Source organism: Hyperolius riggenbachi, chromosome 11 (genome assembly GCF_040937935.1).
Source record: "Hyperolius riggenbachi isolate aHypRig1 chromosome 11, aHypRig1.pri, whole genome shotgun sequence".
NCBI lineage: Eukaryota > Metazoa > Chordata > Amphibia > Anura > Hyperoliidae > Hyperolius > Hyperolius riggenbachi.
The window spans coordinates 12816217-12837565 of record NC_090656.1 but is presented as its reverse complement, the minus strand read 5'-3'; the positions used below and the strand labels follow the sequence as shown (position 1 = coordinate 12837565).

Here is a 21349-nt window from a genome sequence, read left to right as displayed (position 1 = left end):
TTCTAGAATTCATAGACTAAACCCAGATCTCTATCGCTTGTACAGGAGAAATTGCCTCATTGACCTTCCAAGTTGGCTGGAAGGGATTTAGCAGGAAATGTGAGCTGCTCCTATCTAATGAAAGAGGTACAGGAGATGTTTTTATGCATTCAGTTCCCAAAATCTGTTCTCCTTCCTCCTGTGAAGCAGAACGTCACACAGTGTAACAGGCAGAACGTGGTGTGCCTCCATTCTGTAATCACCTGCTGGTATAAGCTTATACTGGGCTGTAAAGTCACATGATTTCTGAGAGGGCAGGAAGTGTGACTGACACACAACACATACGGTGCACTCCTTAATTGCGCAGGACTGTTTTTTTACAATGTGTTTATTTGAATTAATAAAAAATGTAGTTTGGTGTTTAATTCCTCCCCACCTCTAAATATCGCAGCTTACTATAATAAACTGCAACAAGTACCCCGTGATCCCAACCAGAGCACCCCCTGTGGTAGGCATAGCATGCATGAACCTAAGTAATGGAACATGAAGCAGTTTTAGGGAAGGTTGTTTGATTGGGAAAAGTCCAACTGTCAGGCTGACTTTTTAGGAGCATCACTATGGTTGTCTAGCCAACAAATATGGCTCCTCCCAATCTGACCATACCCTGTTATTTCTGTAAATTCTACCTTTATGGATCCATTTTGTTCTTATTAAAGTGAACCTGAATTAAGGCCCAGTGCACACCAAAACCGCTAGCAGATCCACAAAGCGCTAGCGGTTTTGGGAGCAGAGAGCCGATATCTGGCTGGGTGCAAACTGAGCAGCTTTTGCATGCGATCCGCCGGCCACATCAGCCTTGAAATACATTACCCGAGCAGCTTCACAGGCGGATGCAGCCGGCGGATCGCATCAAGATCCGCTCGGTGTGCACTGAGCCTGAGTCAAATCATTTAAAATAAACACATGATGTACCTGCAAACTAATATTACATACTTTCCTTACCATCAATTCCTCTGAGAAGCTCACCATTTTCTTCTAATGCTGGGGATACACGGTACGTTTCTGTACCGTGTATCGACCAGCTGATCCGGTCAGCTGATAATATTCAGCTGGCCCGATCACGCTGCTCGACTCCCGCCCGCTCGATCCCCGCCGGCGGACAATGGCAGGGAATAGAGTGGTGATAAGGAAGTGCTGGCATGGACGAGCGGCAATCGATCCGCGCGGACGAGCGGGGATGCGCCGGCATCGAGCCGTTGGCTCGATCCGGTGCATAAAACGAGCAGTGTATGCACAGCATAACAATGATTCCTTCCACTTCTGACAAGATTTTGCCAGAACTGAAATATATCAGTTGCTGTCAGTTATTTATCATAGCTGAAAGGACAACTGATGTGCAAGGTAATGTCCATGCTTCCCTATGGCTCAAGTGGGCAATATTTCAGTAATGGAGGGATAATTCCATCGATAACAGTGGACAAACAGGACGTGGGAGAGGAGAAAGCGATTAAGTAGACTACACGGAAGGTAAGTATGATGTGTGTATGTATGTTTTGACTTTTTTAATTTTCAGTTCAGGTTTTCTTTAAAGAACATCCAAGGTAATAAACTGAGAAAATCAATTGTATCTATCAGGGCTGTGGAGTCGGAGTCGGGGCAATTTTGGGCACCCGGAGTCGGAGTCGTTGATCTCATAAACTGAGGAGTCGGGTGATTTTTGTACAAATTCCACAGCCCTGTTAAGTGTTAGACTAAGGAGTCAGAGTCTGGGCCATTTTGGGTACCTGGAGTTGGAGTTGGAGTCGGAGTCGTGGTTTCATAAACTAAGGAGTCTGAGTCGGAAGATTTTTGTACCGACTCCACAGCCCTGGTATCTATCCTCCTTGTCCTAAAAATGACTTTTTTTTTTTTTTTTTTTGATAACCCACAGTCTTATTTTACATTAAAATCAAGTGTTTAAGTTTTTTACTGTTTCATTGTCTCTGCTTTTTGACACCTTCATTGAACTATGCCAGAGCTCAAATCTATGAATTGACCCTTTTTATATCTTTCTCCTCTCAGAAGCAATTTACTGACAGAAAAGGGTTTTATGGCTGTAATTACTTATCAGTGAGAGTTATGTTCTAACCTGACCCAGTCCCGACCAAGACAGAAACTGTCACTTGCATACCTAATGTTTAACTCTTTCAGGCAGAAAAAGAAAAAACCGCATCGTTTTTTGTGTGCTTGGCACTGTACATACATGACTATCTCATCATGTCGCATGTCACCTTGTTTGTCCTATAAAGCAGGAGGATTAGCCATACTATGCCAGGGAAAAAAAACACATAAGTACTGTGTTTTTCGGACTATAAGACACACTTTTTCTCCCCCTAAAATGGGGGGAGGGGGGGGGAAGAGAATAGTGTGCGTCTTATAGTCCGAATGCAAGTCAGCAGTGTCCTCTGGGAAGCCCTTATTTAGCCTGCCACGCTCTGAATCCTGTCTACTCCACTCCAGTCACCGCCCGGTACCATGCTCCCAGGCAAATAGTGAGAGACAAAGCAGACTATCTGATGAGCCCGCCCGAGGTGCTGTCGGCACTCTAGTGATGGGCGCAGGAAGGTGCCAATCACGCTCAAGCGCTCCTGCTCGTCACAAGCCCGGTTTCAGCACCGCAAGGACCGGCTTACTCTCTGGCACCCATACAGACTGTGTGATGTTGGGTGACACGTGGTTCCCCAGAACCGGCTCCCCTGACATTGCAATCCTAACCTCGGGTTCAGGCTGCCCGCCTCCCAGCTCAGCAGTACTCTTACTTCGGGATCAGCGAATCGGTGACCCAGCTCGGGTCCCTTCTCACGTCACTGCTGTAAGTCACCGCCCCCGGGAAGCCAGCTCAGGTCACTCAAATAAGCTTGCCTCGCAGTATTCCTGTCTTGGAATCAGGACCCAGCCCTCCTTCAAAATCTCCAGCCATGTACTCCGGCGCGTCTCTCTGATTACACTCAGCAGTTTACTACCAAGCATGTGGAGCTCTGGATGCCGCTACTGCTGCATGTACTCGATTGCGATGGGTCCCGGGAATACTACAGCACTCCCTCCAACCACTCGAGCCCGGGGGATACAGCCGTGCCGATGCCCTAATGCAGCACTGCATGGCTCCACTAGTGCACCTGAAATCTCTGTGCATTGTGCACGCTCTGCACCGATCATCCTGCACTCTGTGCACTGGAACCCCTTGCTGATCAGCCCCTTTTGTTGACTGCGAGCCTCTGTATTTATGCTGCCATCTGTGACTGGTGGAGGACAAAGCTGGAGTTGGAGGAGAAGATGGAGGACTCGAACGCTTGGCTTGAGGCAGAGTTGGTGATGGAGGACTGGGAGCGCACCAGTTGGATAGGTGAGGGCTTCCGCTCTGGTAGTTAGTGTAGGTGGTGTGGCAGCAAGGGTTAGTGCAGCTGCAGTTATTAGTGTAGAGGGAGGGGGGGGGGGGCAGCAGAGGTTAGTGTGGTGTAGCTGGTTGGATAGTAGGGATTAGTGTAGGGCAGTTAGTTTAGCTGGTGAGGCAGCAGGGATTAGTGTAGGTAGTTAGCATAGCTGGTGAGGCAGCAGGGATTAGTGTAGGTAGTTAGCATAGCTGGTGAGGCAGCAGAGATTAGAGTAGGGTAGTTGACGTAGCTGGTGGGGCAGCAGGGCTAAGTGTAGGGTAGTTAGTAAAGCTGGAGGGGGGCAGCAGGGGCTGGTGTAGCTGGGCAGTGTACCTTAGATAGAAACTGCTTGAGGGGGAAAAGCTCCGCAAGACGCCCCTGCACCATGGATGCACCAGATTTAGTAAATATTTTTCCCCTGTTTTTGTCCTCAAAATCTGGGTGCGTCTTATGGTCTGAAAAATACAGTAGATAAATACTTGATCTACTTACATAACACATGTATTGTACTGTCCACGTTTTTTACTTCAGGGAATTTTATATAGTAAATAGAGAATTCTGTTCCTGGTGGGAGCCATGTCTTTTGTCCACAGTTTGAGGCTAAATACTGATGTCATTTCTGCCCTTAACTTTTTCTTTTCTCCTCCAATCGCTGAGTCACCTCAGCCTTCGCGTTTCGCGGGTCTCAGCCCACTTCATCAGGCCAGTAAAAGTGCCAAATAGAAAAGATCATCTAGCATAGGGAGCCTCCCTAAAAAAAAAAAAAATCCCTTGTATTAACTACAGAGGTTTCGTCATTGAGGTAAGCTACCTCATATCACTTTTCGATTTTAAGCTGATTTTAGATGCTTTTATTACATCAGGGCGCCTCTTTCCCTTTTACGTGCTAAGTATACCCCCGAACACATCCTGTCCGAGGGGAGGTGGCAGACCACCAGTGGAGTCCCCACAGTGGACTCTGTCCCCTTTTTTCCACTAAGAGAGCGACCATCCTTCCGGTTCTGGCTAGGACCACCCCGAGTGGAGTCGGGTTTATTGTCTCCACCTGCTTCCTGTGGTTGGTTGCCCTAAGCAACCTCCCTTTGTGAGTAGTGCTTTTAATTTATTTTCTTTTATTGTGGTCATTGACATATTGCACTACTGGGCTCCCGTTTTTTGTCTCCTGTGACTTTTTCTACAGGGTGTTCATCCACCCCTACTACAATCACCTCAGCCTTGCTTGTAAACACAAGTGAGCAGAGGATCATGTTTCCACTAGGCAGGGAAATAAAGGGAAGAGAAGGAATGTATTCTAGATAAAGAAAATAACCCCCAGAATGCAACTGAATGGCAATGACTATCAAAGGGCCCGTGCTGCCAAGGTGATAACTCCAAACTATAACAGCAGTAAAAGTTTTTTTTTTTTTTGAATGGTGGACTAGCATCTTTATCACTTACAGGACCACTATCGCGGAAAAAATAGGCAGTTAAAATCTGACAGAACCGACAGGTTTTGGGCCAGTCCATCTCCTCATGGGGGATTCTCAGGGTTTTCTTTTTTTTCAACATTTCCTGAACAGCAGTTTAACTGCCAAAATGGTAAGATGCCAGCCTTCCTACCGACTTGCACACTGTTTTGTCAGTTAGACTTTGCAACTGCTGTTCAGGAAATGCAGGTTGGCTACCCATGTACAAGTCATTAGCACAACTTAGTTGTTTTTGGATGTGGACATGTTGTGTAGTTTGTCATTAGCTTGCGTGCACAGTATTTGTGTGTGTTGGGTGTGTGTATGAGACTTTAAAGAGCTCTGAGGGATCTCATAGTGAAAATTATACCAGTTCTCCAATAGCTATAGCCATTCGAGTAACCGCAGCAGAATAAACACACTTTTTTATTTTCAGCTTTTCAATACCTGACAGCTCCTGTGTCCGCGGGGTTGTTGAGGACCCCTCTTCTCTTCACTCGATCTGTACCTGACAAAACTTTAAGGCCTCGTTCAGACTATACGCGCTGCCGTGCGTATTTTGGCAGCGCGTATAGTGTGCGACACGCAAGAACGGTAGAAGGGCATAGACAGCCCTTCTACCGTTCCCATCATATGCGCTGCGTGGCAGCGCGATTGCGCTATCGCGTGCTGCACGCATTTTTGGGAATCGCAGCGCAGATCCCATTCATTGTAATGAATGGGATCTGCAGCGCAGCGCATAGGAGCGCAGATGGCGTGCGATCGGACGCGTTGCGTTCCAATCGCACAGCCATCTGCGCTAATGATGTGAACGAGGCCTAAGAAGTTAAACACTTCTTTGGTTTGTGTATAAAAATAGGTTTTACTTACTTTACAGCATTCCAGTGAGACTACCAATGTATACTTTATAATAAAATGGAAAAAGCAGGTCAGTTGCGGGTCTGGAGGCCTGCGGGTCAGGTGTAGGTACCAGATTCACCAGAAAGCGGGTTGTGGGTCGTGTGAGGGTATCGGGGTTGCTGGTGGGGGTCGGGTGCGGGTCTGAAAAATTAGATCCACACAGGCCTCGAAGCCAGTCTTGTCAGGTGGAATAGACCAAGCATAGTGAGGGCTCCCTGCCCCATGCACAGACTAACGTATCCTGTATGAGATATTGTAAAGCAGTCTTTCTGAACAATCCTTATTTTTGTTTTTCTTCACCTGGTAAGGAAGTGATGTTGATTGTCTGAACTTTTTGTTTTTGTTAGTTGGACAAAGTTAATTCCAACTTGCGTTCAAATGTGTTGCAAATTGTATACGGCTTGGAAATGGGCCTTGTCAAATGCTTGATTTTGATTGGCCCAATTCCAAGCGGCATACAACTTGCATTATTGGCAGTACGGTGGCTTAGTAGTTGCTCTCTCGCCTTGCAGTGCTGAGTCTCCGTTTCATATCTCAGCCTCTTAGGGGGAACACTGAATGCAGCGCAGGAGACTTGGGTGCACAGAGAGTAACTTCAGTGCCGTCAGAAGACTGAGCTGAAGTTACTTTGAAAACAATAATTCGGCCTCCAGCAATTGTTGGAAGCAGAATTGTATCATTCCCTACTATCCATGGCGGCCTGGAGGGGGAATAGTATTTAACACAGCCGGGACTTGTGCAGCAGCAGGATCAGCCATATACCGGCTGTATCCTGTGCCCAAGCCTCCAGCGCCGTTATCTCTCATACGCTCTTACAGACAGTGACAAGACAATATACGCTGTACAGCGCTGCAGAAGGTGTGTGTGTATAGATAAATAATAATTATCTCTTACAAGAGGCTCAGGCTTATTAGCATCTCATTCACCATAACCTGTAGCCAAGGGAGCGGCAATCCCACTCGGAATGTTTCACACAGGCCCAGACGGCCGCCAGACTTTATTTTGCAGGCTAACCTGAACATTGGTCTCCTTGTCTATCGGGACTCTATTATACAGCCTACTGCATAAAGATAAAACTGAAAGCTCTCCATGTGCCAGACATCCACACGCAGTCATTGTGCTCAGCCTGTCGGCTGGAATGCAGAGGCAAAATGCTGACTGGTGAACTCTCAGGCACATGCCAGAGATAAATGATGCAGTGTCGGGAGAGCTCTTCCTGTACTGGACACAGGTCACATGTGCTTCATAGTAGCTCTGTACTGCTGCAACCTAGTGTGATGGTTCCCAGACTCCGCTCACCTTGTTGGTCATTGCTCTGGAGCCGTTGTGGTTGGAAGGGCCCAGGAAATAAACAAATGTTCCCTGTTAACCCTTAGTGTTCTGCCCATTCCATGTTAAAATGTAACTGTCAGGCATAAAATCAAGAATCCATTCTTTATTTTTATCTGGTAAACCAGCAATAAGGATGCTAACCAGGCAATCCAAAAGTTAAAATCCCTATTACTTTCCTTGTTAAATGATCATTCCCCAGTTTACCTGACTCTTAAAAATTTGGTACACAAAAAGGAAGTTGCCGGGCATGCTGGGTTTTCTTTTTTGCTTCTCTATTTCCCCCTCATATTTAACTAATGCAGCCTGATTGGCTGAAGCCTCTTTCCCTCCTGTTTTCCCCTCTCACACCTCTGTTCTCGGATTGGCCAATATTTCTCACGCTGAGACAATACGCTTTCTAACAATGCACTTTCTATAGTGAAGGGTGGGCAAATCAGGCAGAGGAGAGTAAGGGAGGAAATGACGACAGGATTGGCTTCAAAGTAGCCACTCTTAGAGACTCTGAAGTGATTCTAAATTCCCTTTTAACGTGTAGTTATGTTCATCACTATAACCCAAGCTAATACACTGCTCTCCCGTGGCAAAACGAGGGGTTAATACCCCCCAAATCCCCTCCGTGGTGCCTGGGGAGTGCTTCCTGATTGAGGCAGAGCTTATGGCTGTAGCTCTGCCTCTTCGCGCGTTGATCGCCGCCTCCCCCCGCCCCTCTTAATCTTCCTTCACAGAGAGGGGCGGGGGAGAGGCGGAGATCCGCGGGCAGATTGACGCGCATGGAGGCAGAGCTGCAGCTCATAGCTCTGCCTCCATGAGCAGCAAAATCCAGGACTAAAACTCGTGGATTTTGCAGGGGGGATTTGGGAGGGAATTAACCCCTCGTTTTGCCGCAGGATAGCGGGGGTTTAGCTTGGGTTATATAGTGATGAACATAAATACAAGTTAAAGGGGAATTTAGCCTGGCTTCAGTGTTTCTTTAAAATGGGAAATGCTAAGGAGGATTTTCTCTTTATTACTGAAGACAAATTGCTAAAATCAAAACGTGGACCGAGCAATACATCTGTTATGTAAGAAGCGCAAGTATTTATCTACTTATATGTTTTTTTCTGAGATAGTATAGCTGACAGCTCCTCAACTATTTAATGACAAGCATACGTAATAAAACGTCATGCTTTAGCCTATTAACAGCAACATGACGTTTTAATACGTCGCACGTTCCCGCCGCCGCCCCGCACGTGTCCACGCCGCTACCGCCGCCATTACCGTCGGGTTTCCGTGCTATGTAATTGGGGAAGAGGACCGAGCGGTCCTCTACCCAATCACAGTGCCTGGAGTGAATGGACGTAACCGCGAACGGCGGCTATGTCCATTCACAAAAACAGGAAATTGTTACAAGTTTAATAAAGTTTGAAAAAAAAAAAAAAAAAGTGATCACTTCCTATTACGGAGAGTGTTCACTATCGCCATCTTGTGGCCAAAAAGTATATTACACGTACATGCACATACATAATATTAACATACACAGTATTAATAAATTAATACATTACACTTCCAATGAATTGTCCACTGAAGGCTGATGACTTTTATGGGAGATACAATTGCATGTGATTTCTCTGATCATTTAAAATATTCAAACTATTGTAAATTTTGTTTTCCTAGTTTTCAATGCAGTAAAATCTACAGGTGTGGCAAGTATAGCTCTGGATATGCCAATCTCTGACCTTTACCCATGCAGTACCCCATATCAGGACTAGGGTTGCCGCGGTATACTGGGGTTTGATTGTGCGTGGTAATCGTACCACTTAGAATCATCTGTTCCGGTTTGGGGGGGAATGACACAGCAGCGGGGCTACTCTTGATACTCACATTGCTAGAAACCAATTGCCACATGTACTACTTACCTTAAGGGACGCTGTTACAGTGAGCTGAACCGCAGGAACAGGAAGAAGTTAGTAGTACATGCGATGGATCCTGGCAATGTGAATAATTACCCCCACCACGGTTTGTGGGCCTGCTGTTGTGTCCCCCTTTCCCCTCCAACTGGCTATCTATACTGGGGGGCGCCTTTTTACTATCGACCTACACTGGGGGCACCTATTCCTGGCTACCTACACTGGGGCACCTATTCCTAGCTACCTACACTGGGGGCACCTATTCCTGGCTACCTACACTGGGGCACCTATTCCTGGCTACCTATACTCTGGGTACCTATTACTAGCTGCCTATCCTGGGGAGCACCCATAGCTGGCTGCCTATATTGGGGCACCCATGCCTATCTAGCTATACTGGAGGCACTTATACCTGGCTATATACGCAAGTATATTGGTCCTGACATCACACTGTGGGAGGGGTTTGACCACAATATCAGCCATACAGACCTCCCTAATGATCTATTTGGGAAAAGGAAAAGATTTCTTGTGGCAAAGGGGATATCTGTTACTGATTGGAATGAAGTTGAATCCTTGTTTAAAGTTCCTCTTTCAGGCTGGAAGCGCACGTCAACAAATGGCACATCTTTGCCGGACGCTGCACATGTTTTTTTCAGGAGTGCTCTATTGTAAAACGCATGCAGTTCTGGAAGGTGTGCTCCCAATCATAGTCTCATATTCAGTAGAGGGCACAGCTATACATGCCTACTGATAGTAGCCAGGCTTATAGTGGAGTTTGTACCTCAGTCCAGCAACAACACACAGTCGCTCGCTCACCCACTCAGTCACACATTATTCCAGTTCCCTGGCTGTAATTATGTCCCTCTGATCTGCATGCTTGTTCCAGGGGAGTGAGTCAGAAGGCATTGCAGAGTCCTGATTTATGATTGGGCTACAGTAGCTCTGACTAGAATATTTAGTGAATCACTAATTGCTGAAGAACACAATGCTGGCCATGAGAGGTGTCAGAGCACACAGTGCATTGCAGCTTGTTCAGTATGAGGGCTGTGGGGTATGACAGATGATGCAAGCAGTTACTGAGGCTCCTGGTTCTGTTCAGTGTGTCTGTAACCTGAAAACAGGCTGCAGAATGTGGGGAAGAAGCCGTGCAGAGAGATGTCCTAGTGATTGTGTGTAATGTATGGAGGTACAGCGGACCTGTGCCAGGGATGGGGGAAGACCTGCTGCAAGTGGAGGAGTGCCCCGTGTATGTAAAGATATGCAGTGTATGTTGCCTCCTTGTGTGTTGGTTCAGTCCGGTTCAGTTTGATTGCCCACTGTAGAGAGCAGAGGCTGTATTGAGCCTATTGCTGCAAATTACATTACAGGGAGACCAGGTGACTTGCAGGTAATGGGAACAACTTTAAGTGGTGAATCTGAAAGCCCCAAACAAATTTTTCCTTGTTCAAAGGAGTACTGTAGAGGGTCGGGGAAAAAGTTGAACTTAGCTGGTCTTCTAATGGTCCACCACAGACGTCCTGTGCCCCCGCGCAGCCGCTCATCGATGCTCCGGCCCCGCCTCCTGTTCACTTCAGGAATTTCTGACTTTAAAGTCTGAAAACCGCTGCGCCTGCACGGCCGTGTCCTCGCTCCCGCTGATGTCACCAGGAGCGTACTGCGCAGACACAAACCGTACTGGGCCTTCACAATACACTCCTGGTGATGGGAACGAGGACACGGCCACGCAGGCGCAGTGGTTTTCAGACTTTAAAGTCAGAAATTTCTGAAGTGAACTGGAGGCGGGGCCAGAGCATCGGTGAGTGGCTGCGCGGGCACAGGACGTCTGCGGGGGACCATTAGAACACCAGCTAAGTTCAACGTTTTTTGTTTTTGTCCCCCTACAGCACTCATTTAAGGCCTCTTGCACAATCCATGCGATTCCGATTATTAGATTTTATTTATTTTTTACAGGATCTGATTTTTTTTTTCGGATTTAAAAATAGTAGCAGCATGCAGTACTTTTTTAAAAACTGAATCAAAAATCGGATCGTATTAAAAAAAAAAAATGGGAATTGCGTGTAGTGTGCAAGAGGCCTAAAAGTCTTTTACCAAGTATTCAGCTTCACATGAGCTTGACGTAAATCCCATAATGCATCATTTTAGGATGATTTGCATGCATATTCAGTCTATGAAATTCCTCTTGTGAAGCTGAATCCAATAATATCAGGAGTTTTAAAAGGCAGAATTGTACTCTGACTGCACATCGCCAGTAGTCGTGCAATCTGCTGCCCAGCGAATTAAGGGCACCTTCACACAGGCAGCTGACAGTCGGTGAAGTCACTGCCTGTCAGCTGCTCTCCTGCAGCGACACAGTACAGGAGGTAGCGGTGCTGTACAGGCACCCCCCCCCCCAATGAACTGAGATCTGACACTGCCGCAGCCACACGCAGACTTAACACTGCCCAGTGTCACGCATGATGTACAACCGCTGCAATTCAGCTGCACTGACGGGCGACAGACACGAAGCTGAACTGCTCTGCAAACGCACAGCCGCCCATCTGAAATGGGCCTTACTGCTGTTTGGATCTTGCGCTCCCCACGGTCACTGTGCAGGACACACCACTTTCAAGGTACAGAAGTGCTTTTTCAATCTACAAAAAGCTTGTGGTTACCATGGTGCACTGATGTCCTTCCTCACCTCCTGACACCCTGCATTCTCTCTGTGCCCTCCCCCCCCTTCCCAGCAGCCAGGTAGCTTAGCGATACTACACTATCGCTGCACTATTATGTTAAGGGAGTTGAGATCTGGCATGGGGGAGGGGGGATTCTACTGGAAGCTTCAGCCATGTGGTGGTGTCATTCTCCCCCCCCTTCCCCTTTAAATATGAGCAGTATTAGGATGTCTTTGGGATGGAGTGATGATAGTCCTGTTGCGTATATTACAGCTCACACATCCCAGGGTTACTCTGATATTGCCGTATGAGAGAACATAGGCTGGCTTATTGCAGAGTGGTCTCCTGGAGCATATTGTGACCTTGTTGTTATCTGTAATGTTGTCGTGTGTCATTCTGCTGAAGCACCCTATCAGGCCGGGCTGTGGAAGATGGTGCCTCGGTGTGCTGCACATGGCAGCGAGGGGAGGGGGGAGATGTTTGCTTCTCCCATGGGTGGAGTCTACCTTGTAATAACAATGCAAAGAGAAAGAACACCCAATGAATAAATCGGTGTGCCAAGACCCCTACCCCTGTGCCTCGAGGGGTGCACAGAGTCCAGATACACAAATGGGTCGGCACCACCTTAAGTGACTTACAGCGCTTTCATTTAAAGCAGGGCTGCAATGACAGACTGCAATTTAATAAAGGGCTTGATAGCCCGAAACCGCAAATAGCAGTTTCCTGTGCAGTACGCCGCATACAATGTGGGCTTGATTGACAGCGGCGCTTCATGCAGGCGCACGGACGACCTCGAGGTCAGCCTCTGCACCGTGCGGGGAGCCCGGCCCGGCGGCTGCGTATGGAGCTGGAGGAAGATCCAGGTGAGTAAATCGGCTGCAATTTAAATTGCCTGAGGACTCCTTTAAGAAGGATCTTTAACCCAGGATTGAGCTTCATCCCAATCAGTAGCTAATACCCCCCTTCCCATGAGAAATCTTTTCCTTTTCTCAAATGGATCATCAGGGGAGTCTGTATGGCTATTGTGGTGAAACCCCTCCCACAGTGTAGTGTCAGGGCCGTGGCCATTTCCGGTCTGTGAACCTCATTGCATTGTGGGAAATGACAGCAGTTTACAACTGCCATGCAAGTAATATCTCCCTCTGTGCATAGAACTCCTAGTAAACAAACATTCCTCAGAGATCACCTGACATAACCAAAAAGGTCACCACCAGGGGTAAATTAAAAATATAAATCACAGAGGAAAGATTTTACAATGGGCAAACCCGGACTAAATAATTTGAGTGCATATTGTTTAAAGGTAAAGGAATTCTATCCATTGTTGTTTTTACTGCAGTTCTTCTTAATCTATCTTCTTAAACTGTACATATGCTAGATAAAACTTTGCAGATGCGGCTGATAAGGACCCTGTGTACAGCAGCCCCCCACCCCTTTGACCGGTAATCAGACCTGGCCAATCGCTATGGCCAAGAACCTCCTTCTACCCACTCGCCCTGCTGCATGATGTCAGTCCTGTGCTGTCTGCAGGCTAGCGATGTCTGTACTGCTTCTGGCCTGCAATGTCATCTCAACATGATATATGCAAGGCTTGTTTTCTTCAGGTTTCTGTATGAAATATTGTTGCGTGGTTTAGTAACACATTTGCAGGAAGCAGGTGTTATGTGCATGCTGTCTTGCTGTATGCAGTGGCTGCCAGGAGGGTAGAGCTGCGCTGATCCCTTGCAATTCCCCTCCCCATAATGACAGACCGTGATGGAGGAAAATGGGACAAGCTGTGTCTGGCTGCTCCCCTGGGATTGGCTGAGATGAGCTCCTCACTCACCGTGCAGCTCTGAGCTCGAGAGAAGCTGGATGCCTTCTGAGTGGCTCAGAGGTCTCAGCCTTTATAAAGGTGGAGAGTGATCCCTGTATAACGGCTGACTTTATACCAGCACTCACAAACCCTGCTTAGGTTCTCTCATTACTGAACATAATGTAGACAGGACAGAAGTCTTAGTTCGATTTTCTCAGCAGTCAAGTGCAGGAATAAATGTTGGCTCTGGGATATTTGCTTTCAGCTGTTGCCAGCAAGTCTCTGCTGAAACTCCGACAGCTTTCCTCTATTCCTTGCTTTGTGTGGAAAGGGTTCAGAAGCTGTTGGGTTTTTATTGCTGACTTTAAACTTCTGACCTCTTGACCTCCAGAGTCTTAACTATTGTGGTCAATGAGGGGCAACATTAGTGATAGAAGGCTGTAACCTTTCCTTTTATATTTTAGGTAGCTATTATTATTATTATTATTAGGTGTTTATATAGCGCTGACATCTTCCGCAGCGTTGTACAGAGTATATTGTCTTGTCACATAACTGTCCCCCAGAGGCTCATGATCTAATCCCTACCCTAGTCACATGTCTATGTATTTATTGTAGTCTAGGGCCAGTTTAGGGGGGAGCCAATTAACTTGTCTGGTTTTCACACTTGTCTGTTGGTTTTCTGTATGCATTTTCTGCACAGTGTATTTTTTCATAGCAGTTAATGTGATTTAATATAGAGAATGCACACACTGCTGTACTGCTGTTACCTTTTTTCTGCATGTAAAGTAGCCCATTGAATAACATTGGTGCTCAGTTTAAGGCCCGGTGCACACCAAAAACCGCTAGCAGATCCGCAAAATGCTAGCAGATTTTGAAACGCTTTTTCTTATTTTTCTATGGCGTTTTGCTAGCGTTTTGCGGATTGCTGCAGCGGATTTCAGTATAGTACATTTCATATATTGTTACAGTAAAGCTGTTACTGAACAGCTTCTGTAACAAAAACGCCTGCAAAACCGCTCTGAAGTGCCGTTTTTCAGAGCGGTTTGCGTTTTTCCTATACTCAACATTGAGGCAGAAACGCATCCGCAATACAAAAAATGCCTCACCCCGGGAGGATTTGTTTCTGCAAAACGCCTCCTGCTCTGGTGTGCACCACCCCATTGAGATACATTGACCAAGCGGATCCGCAGCCGCAAGCGGCTGCAGAAACGCTGATAAAGCCGCTCGGTGTGCACCAGCCCTAAATGCAGTTTCCTTTGCAGAAAATGCAAATGAAATCAGACTAATGTAGATGCTGCCAACGCAAACCGGATTAATATCCCAGTATAGTCCTCGCTAGCGGCTTCACTTGAGGGTTGGTGTGACTGAAGGGTGGAGGGGTGCGCATTGCTTTAATAAACACACTATACAGGATTCATTTTATAAAATGTGCCACGGTCGCAAAAATCTTAAAATGTAAAATATGTACACTCGTACAAATAAGAAACCTGCTTCTTCTAGAGTAGAATTAGCCATAGATCACTTTTCTCCTATGTTGGTGTTACAGTCGGTAGTAGAAATCTGACATTACCGACAGGACGGAGCAACTGCTATTCACAAAGTGATTTTGAAAATAAAGAAAACTCTGAGAATCCCCCTGAGGAGATATGCTAGTTCAAAACCTGGCGGTTCTCTCCGATTTTTACTACCTACTGTAAGTGGCAGCAGCATAGGATAAGTCATTTATGGCTCATTTTACTCTAGAAGAAACTCACTTCTTGTGTTTTCAATTGTAAGATTGTCATGACCGTGCTCCTTTAAGTGAAACCATTTTCAGCAGGTCTCCTTTTAGCATAAAATGTTTGGGAAGGCCGTGTACTGAATTGAGTATACTGTTATTTGTATAGGGAAATGTAGATGATGTGACCCGCCACATGTGGTTCTCAGCTAAGATTTTGCTTTTGATAGGAGATTGAGAACCAGAATCATCTCCTATACCGGAGTCCTGTTAGTGTTTTGCTGTTGTGGAGGCTGGGGGCGTGTGCGCTGCCCTGTGGAGGCTGGGGGGCCTGTGCGCTGCCCTGTGGAGGCTGGGGGCGTGTGCGCTGCCCTGTGGAGGCTGGGGGCGTGTGCGCTGCCCTGTGGAGGCTGGGGGCGTGTGCGCTGCCCTGTGGGGGCGGGGGTGGGGGCTGGGCGCTGCCCTGTGGCGGCATATCCACACGTTGGTCTCTGTGCAAACATGTAATGCGCTGATGCCACATCTGTCATGCCGTGGCCGAGTAGACTGTAGTCGTACATTTGCAACTTGCACTGATACCACAGTATCTGCTTCATAAAAACAGAACTTGTCCCGTTGGATGTCTGCATGGTAAGTGCTACCAGCTTGAGCTTAAACTGCCAGTATGTCCTCCCTGCTGTCCTGTCACTGTGCTCATTATACAGCACAGAGGAGCTGCAAAGTGGTGGCTTGTTCAAGGTCAGGCAGAACGATCACTGGAAAGACGCCAGTGTTTCCTGCTGTAGTGTCACCGCAGATTGAAGACTGTATGATGTGCAATGCGAGCACTTTCCCCAACACCTCCTGTATCGCTCTGTCCTCCTCCAGGAATAGCTTTTCATTAACTGTGAGAGATGCGTGGTATAGGTATAGATTGGGGGGATGCACAGCGGATGGGTTTACCTTGGGTGGTGCACAATAGAGCATGAGGCTTGGAGGATACATAGTGGTAGGGTGTTTCCTTGGAGGAATCAGAATGACGGGGTGTTGGAGGCTGGCGAGAATGCAGAGCGGTGGGGCGCTGGAATTGCTATGGAGGATGTAGAGTGAGGGTAGTGTGGCCTATGCAGTTTGTTTGTTTTTTTTCTTCTTTTAATCCTATTGAACCAAAGCATCGGTTGATAGATGTGATTTCTCTTTGGAATACAGGACTGTGGAGTCGGTGCAAAAATCACCCAACTCAGAGTCCTCTGTTAATGAAACCACCGACTCCAGGTACCCAAAATTACGACTTCTCGACTCCGACCTCACAACCCTGTTGGAATATGCAGTGTCGGCCCCCCCCCACCCCCCCCTGAATTTTATTCCAGCCAGGTGGCATAAAAAGTAGCCAGGTGGGGCACAACCGGGGTAATGCAGAGCCAAAAGAGCCTGGGGAGAACACTGATGCTATAAATGTTGTACATCAGTCTCTTTAGTGAAACCATGATCGGTAAGAACACAGGCACTTAGTGAATGAGTTGTTGGGTGGGTCTGTAGAGAAGATGTGTACTCCGTTGAGAACAGAAACCACTCAGTTATGACTTTTATGTAGTAGAATGTTTTGTTGCTGTTTTGTGACATTGTTAAAGTTTTTTAGCAGCAACAATACAAAAAAGTTCAGCCATTAGCACAGACCGCAGTAAACCTCTGCCTGTCCCTACCTTCTGGGCTAAATAATTGGTTTTCCCACTGATATACCTCAATTCCTGTGTTTAGGAAACACGTATGCAGCAGTGATTACATGCCACCCTTTATTCTCTATGCATGTTGCAGTATGTGATTCTAAGCAATACTTGGGAGTTGTGATTATATTATTTTTGTACAGTGGTGTGCAAATTCTCCCTTTTCTCTGCAGAAAACTCTCACTGTATCACCAATCTCTATCACTTTCTCTGATGCTCACACAGGACCATGTAAAATATTTAGGAATTCAGGTCACAGAGTAATTCTCCATGAAGTTGCAGCCGTTTTTGGACCTTTCATTACTGTAGTGTTTGGCTTTTAATAACGGAGTCCAGATGTCGTCCTGTGGTCAGGATTTGATTTAGCTGGTTCCAGTTCGTCTTTCCGCCCCTGGGCTGTGGTGTTTGGGTAGGTGGGAGGCTATGGTATAGTTGGCTCACTGGCATGTCCCTCAGTGCTGTGCAAGTAAGGATCTGCACGGGAAGAGTGGAAGAAAGGTTTGACCCGGTGTTAAAATGTGCTTAGAAAAGCCAAAAAATTATCCTCCTAGCTGTGCAGGTTTTAACTTACTAAGTTAGTGGAGCCAACGTTCACTCTCACATGCAGGAAGGCAATTTTTGAGGGAACATGCAATTCCACTTCCTATGCTCAAGTTCCAAACACTCCTGCAGACTAAAAATCTACTCAGCAGAACTGAAAAGTCTTGGTGTTTCTTTAAGTTTCGCAGTATCAGAACCTTGTTTTTCTTACCAAAGCCTCATTTTTACCTGCACAGAAGAAAACTGCCCGGGCATTTTTCTCCTGATGCTGTGCAAAGCATGATGGGATTTCTGATGTTCTCGTTCTGATGATGATCTCGTTCTGCTCTTTTGGTGCAATTTTTTTTTTTTTTAATTGTAAATTTGAGATTTGAAGCGTAGCACGCGCAGCTGAGAGGGGAGATCAGGACACAGGACAGTTGGAACTGTGTCTCATGCTCCCTGTCACCTCCTTTCAACCAAAAAGATGGCTGCCCCAATGAAAAAGATGGCTGCCCCCATGAAAAAGATGGCTGCTCCCATGAAATCACAAACATTTTCCTGTTCTTTTAAAACAGGGTGGGTAACAGATTATATTACCTATCTATTTTAATTAACATAACTAATGTAACTTTATGACAGTGTTTGTTTAGGCAGAAGTTTCCCTTTTTAAATAAAAAAAAAAAAAAAAAGTCTCAGATTTTAACTGCTTATTTTTTTTTCTCTTTTCCTTTTTATAGTTGTCTTTTAAAGTATGCCTTAACTGAGAACGATGTGGAGGCTTCCATATTTCTTTTCAGACAGTACTATTTGCCTGGCAGTCCTGCTGATCTCTTTGGCTGTAGTAGTGGCTGAATCACACACCTGAAACAAGCATGCAGCTAATCCAGTCTGACTTCAGTCACATCTGATCTGTTACATGTTTGTTCAGGGTCTATAGCTAAAGGTATTGGAGACACAGGATCAGCAGGACTGCTAGGCAATGTGCTTTTGTTTAAAAGGAACTAAATCTGTCCGTCAGTTTACCGTAAGAATTTCTGCATTGTGACAAGCCGGCCATGTAGCTGAAGGTGTTTATGTGGCGGTTGTGTACCCTGCCTTATAGCAATCCTGTGTGTGTGTGTGTGTGTGTGTGTGTGTGTGTGTGTGTGTGTGTGTACAGTGTGTGTGTGTGTACAGTGTGTGTGTGTGTACAGTGTGTGTGTGTGTGTGTGTGTGTGTGTGTGTGTGTGTGTGTGTGTGTGTGTGTGTGTGTGTGTGTGTGGGTGTGTGTGTGGGTGTGTGTGTGGGTGTGTGTGTGGGTGTGTGTGTGGGTGTGTGTGTGGGTGTGTGGGTGGGTGGGTGTGTGTGTGTGTGTGTGGGTGGGTGGGTGTGTGTGTGTGTGGGTGTGTGGGTGTGTGTGTGTGTGTGTGGGTGTGTGGGTGTGTGTGTGTGTGTGTGGGTGTGTGGGTGTGTGTGTGTGTGTGTGTGTGTGTGTGTGTGTGTGTGTGTGTGTGTGTGTGTGTGTGTGTGTGTGTGTGTGTGTGTGTGTGTGTGTGTGTGTGTGTGTGTGTGTGTGTGTGTGTGTGTGTGGGTAGGGAGGAATTTTCTGTGACCGGAGTAGTTTAGAAGTGAAAATTTATGATCGTCCTTTTGGTTTTGGCAGAAACGTCCACAGGAATGCCATGAGCTCTCATTTCCTGACTCCAGACTGCACTTCAGGTCTGATTACATCATCAACCTGTGATTTTTATTCTGGGCCTTGTTCCCTGAGATCACTGCTGGGCCTTTACTGTGTCATTGTGTGCTGCAGCTCTCACCAGCCAAGCCTTACTGACCTGAGCACTGTCACTACTATGAGGATCAATCTTGTGTGACTCTGCTGTCCTGTTTTTTTTTTCTTTGCTTTAGTTCTGCTTTGACTGTTGGTGTTAATAAGGTCACTGTCGTCCTCCTCATCTCCTGTCCCACTCTGTGCCTCATGGTTTTCCCTCTACCCTGTCCATAGCAACACAATACGTTGCTACCCTTTAAGATATCTACACATCTGTACAGAACTTGGTCCGGAACTGTCGCTCTAGGGATAGAGTCCTGGTCCCTCCAGGCAAGATAAGAACATTTTATATTGCACTTTTCTCCTGGCAGAATAAAAGCACTTCAGGGCTGCAGCCACTTGGGGCACACTCCACAAGCGCCCTAGATTATTAGGGAGCCTTGCCCAAGGACTCCTTGGAATTTTACGTAGTGCCTTGAGCTGGGATTCAAACCCTGGTCAAGGGATCAAATGGGACATCAAAGGCAACAGCCTTACCAGTACGCTATCCGACAGTAATTGTGCAGCTGTACATCACAGGCGCAGCAGGGACAGCCAGGCAACTAGCAACGTTTAGAAGGAAGTGCATAATACATGTCAGACTTCATATTCAGATTTTCGTGTTTTGTGTTTTCTTTTTATGTACTTATATGCAACTTCAGAGTAGAGAACCCCCTCCCGGGAGTGTTTGTTCATCAATGTGGCGTTTCATTTAAAGTGTAACTGTCGGGCATAAAATCTAAAATCCATTCTTTATTTTTATCTGGTATACAAGTAATAAGGATGCTAATCAGGCAATCCAAAAGTTAAAATCACTATTACTTTTCTTCTTGATAAATGATCATTCCCCAGTTTACCTGACTCGCACCAAATTTGGTACACAAAAAGGAAGTTGCAGAGCATGCTGGGTTGGCCTTTTTTTGCTTCTCTAATTCCCATTCAGTCTTAAAGCGGACCCAAACCAAACATTTTTTTTTAATTCAAATATTTAGTTGCACCACTTTGACACATACAAAGATAAACACTCCTTCAAGCCTATGAGCATTTCAGTGCATGCTTTTCACCCATCTCTTTCCATTACTAGGGTTATACAGATGGCAGCTTTGTAGGAGGTAGTAGGATTATGGGTGTGTTTGTCATCAGCTACCCTCCCTCATAGGGGCGCTGTCTATGTGAAATCTCACACAAGCTGAGATCACCTCCCCTGTGACATCATCAGTAGCAGCCTGTGTTTTGTTTATCTCCTCCACCAGTCTGACAGATTCTGTCCCGGCAATATGAAAGGAAGGGAGAGGTTCCTCCAATAAATGTAAAATATTTTATATTTGTCATCATGCAGCTGAAAAAAGGCTGCTATTTATAAGTTACAAAAATAGATTTTATTTCTGAAATCTTGTAATTTTAAAGAGACTCTGTAACATTAAAAAGATCCCCTGGGGGGTACTCACCTCGGGTGGGGGAAGCCTCCGGATCCTAATGAGGCTTCCCACGCCGTCCTCTGTCCCACGGGGGTCTCGCTGCAGCCCTCCGAACAGCCGGCGACTGTGCCGACTGTCAGTTCAATATTTACCTTTGCTGGCTCCAGCGGGGGCGCTGTGGCGACTTTCCGTTCCGAACTACACGGAAATACCCGATCTCATTCGGGTCCGCTCTACTGCGCAGGCACGGACCGCTGCACGGACTCCACGGAGGGCTGCAGCGAGACCCCTGACGGATGGAGGACGGCGTGGGAAGCCTCATTAGGATCCGGAGGCTTCCCCCACCCGAGGTGAGTACCGCCCAGGGGATCTTTTCATGTTACAGATCCTCTTTAATTTGGGTCCACTTTAATGCAGCCTGATTGGCTGAAGCCTCTTTCCCTCCTGTTTTCCCCTCCCACACCTCTGTTCCTCTCTGATTGGCCAATATTTCTCATGCAGAGACAATGCACTTTCTATAGTGGAGTGCGATCAATGCTTACACAATCGGGCAGAGGAGAGTTGAAGAGGAAATGACATCATGATTGGCTTCAAATTAACCACAGTTAAAATAGGAAATGCTAAGGATTTTCTTTTTCACTAAAATCAAAACATGGACAGTGTAATACATATGTAAGTAGAGCAAGTATTTATCAAATCAAAGTCAAATCAAAGATGGCTTTATTGGCATGACCAAGATTCATTACAGGTATTGCCAAAGCAAGGGGAAAAGGGGGACATGGAAGGGGAGTGGGGTAGGGGGGACAAT

The 21349-nt window shown here is 46.5% G+C and overlaps 1 protein-coding gene across 2 annotated transcripts in view; it reads left to right on the top strand.

Annotated features, from left to right (window-relative positions):
• Positions 1-21349, top strand: part of ANKRD11 (ankyrin repeat domain containing 11) — a 282262-nt gene that overhangs the window by 149955 nt on the left and 110958 nt on the right. The gene's annotated exons all lie outside the window — the stretch shown is intronic.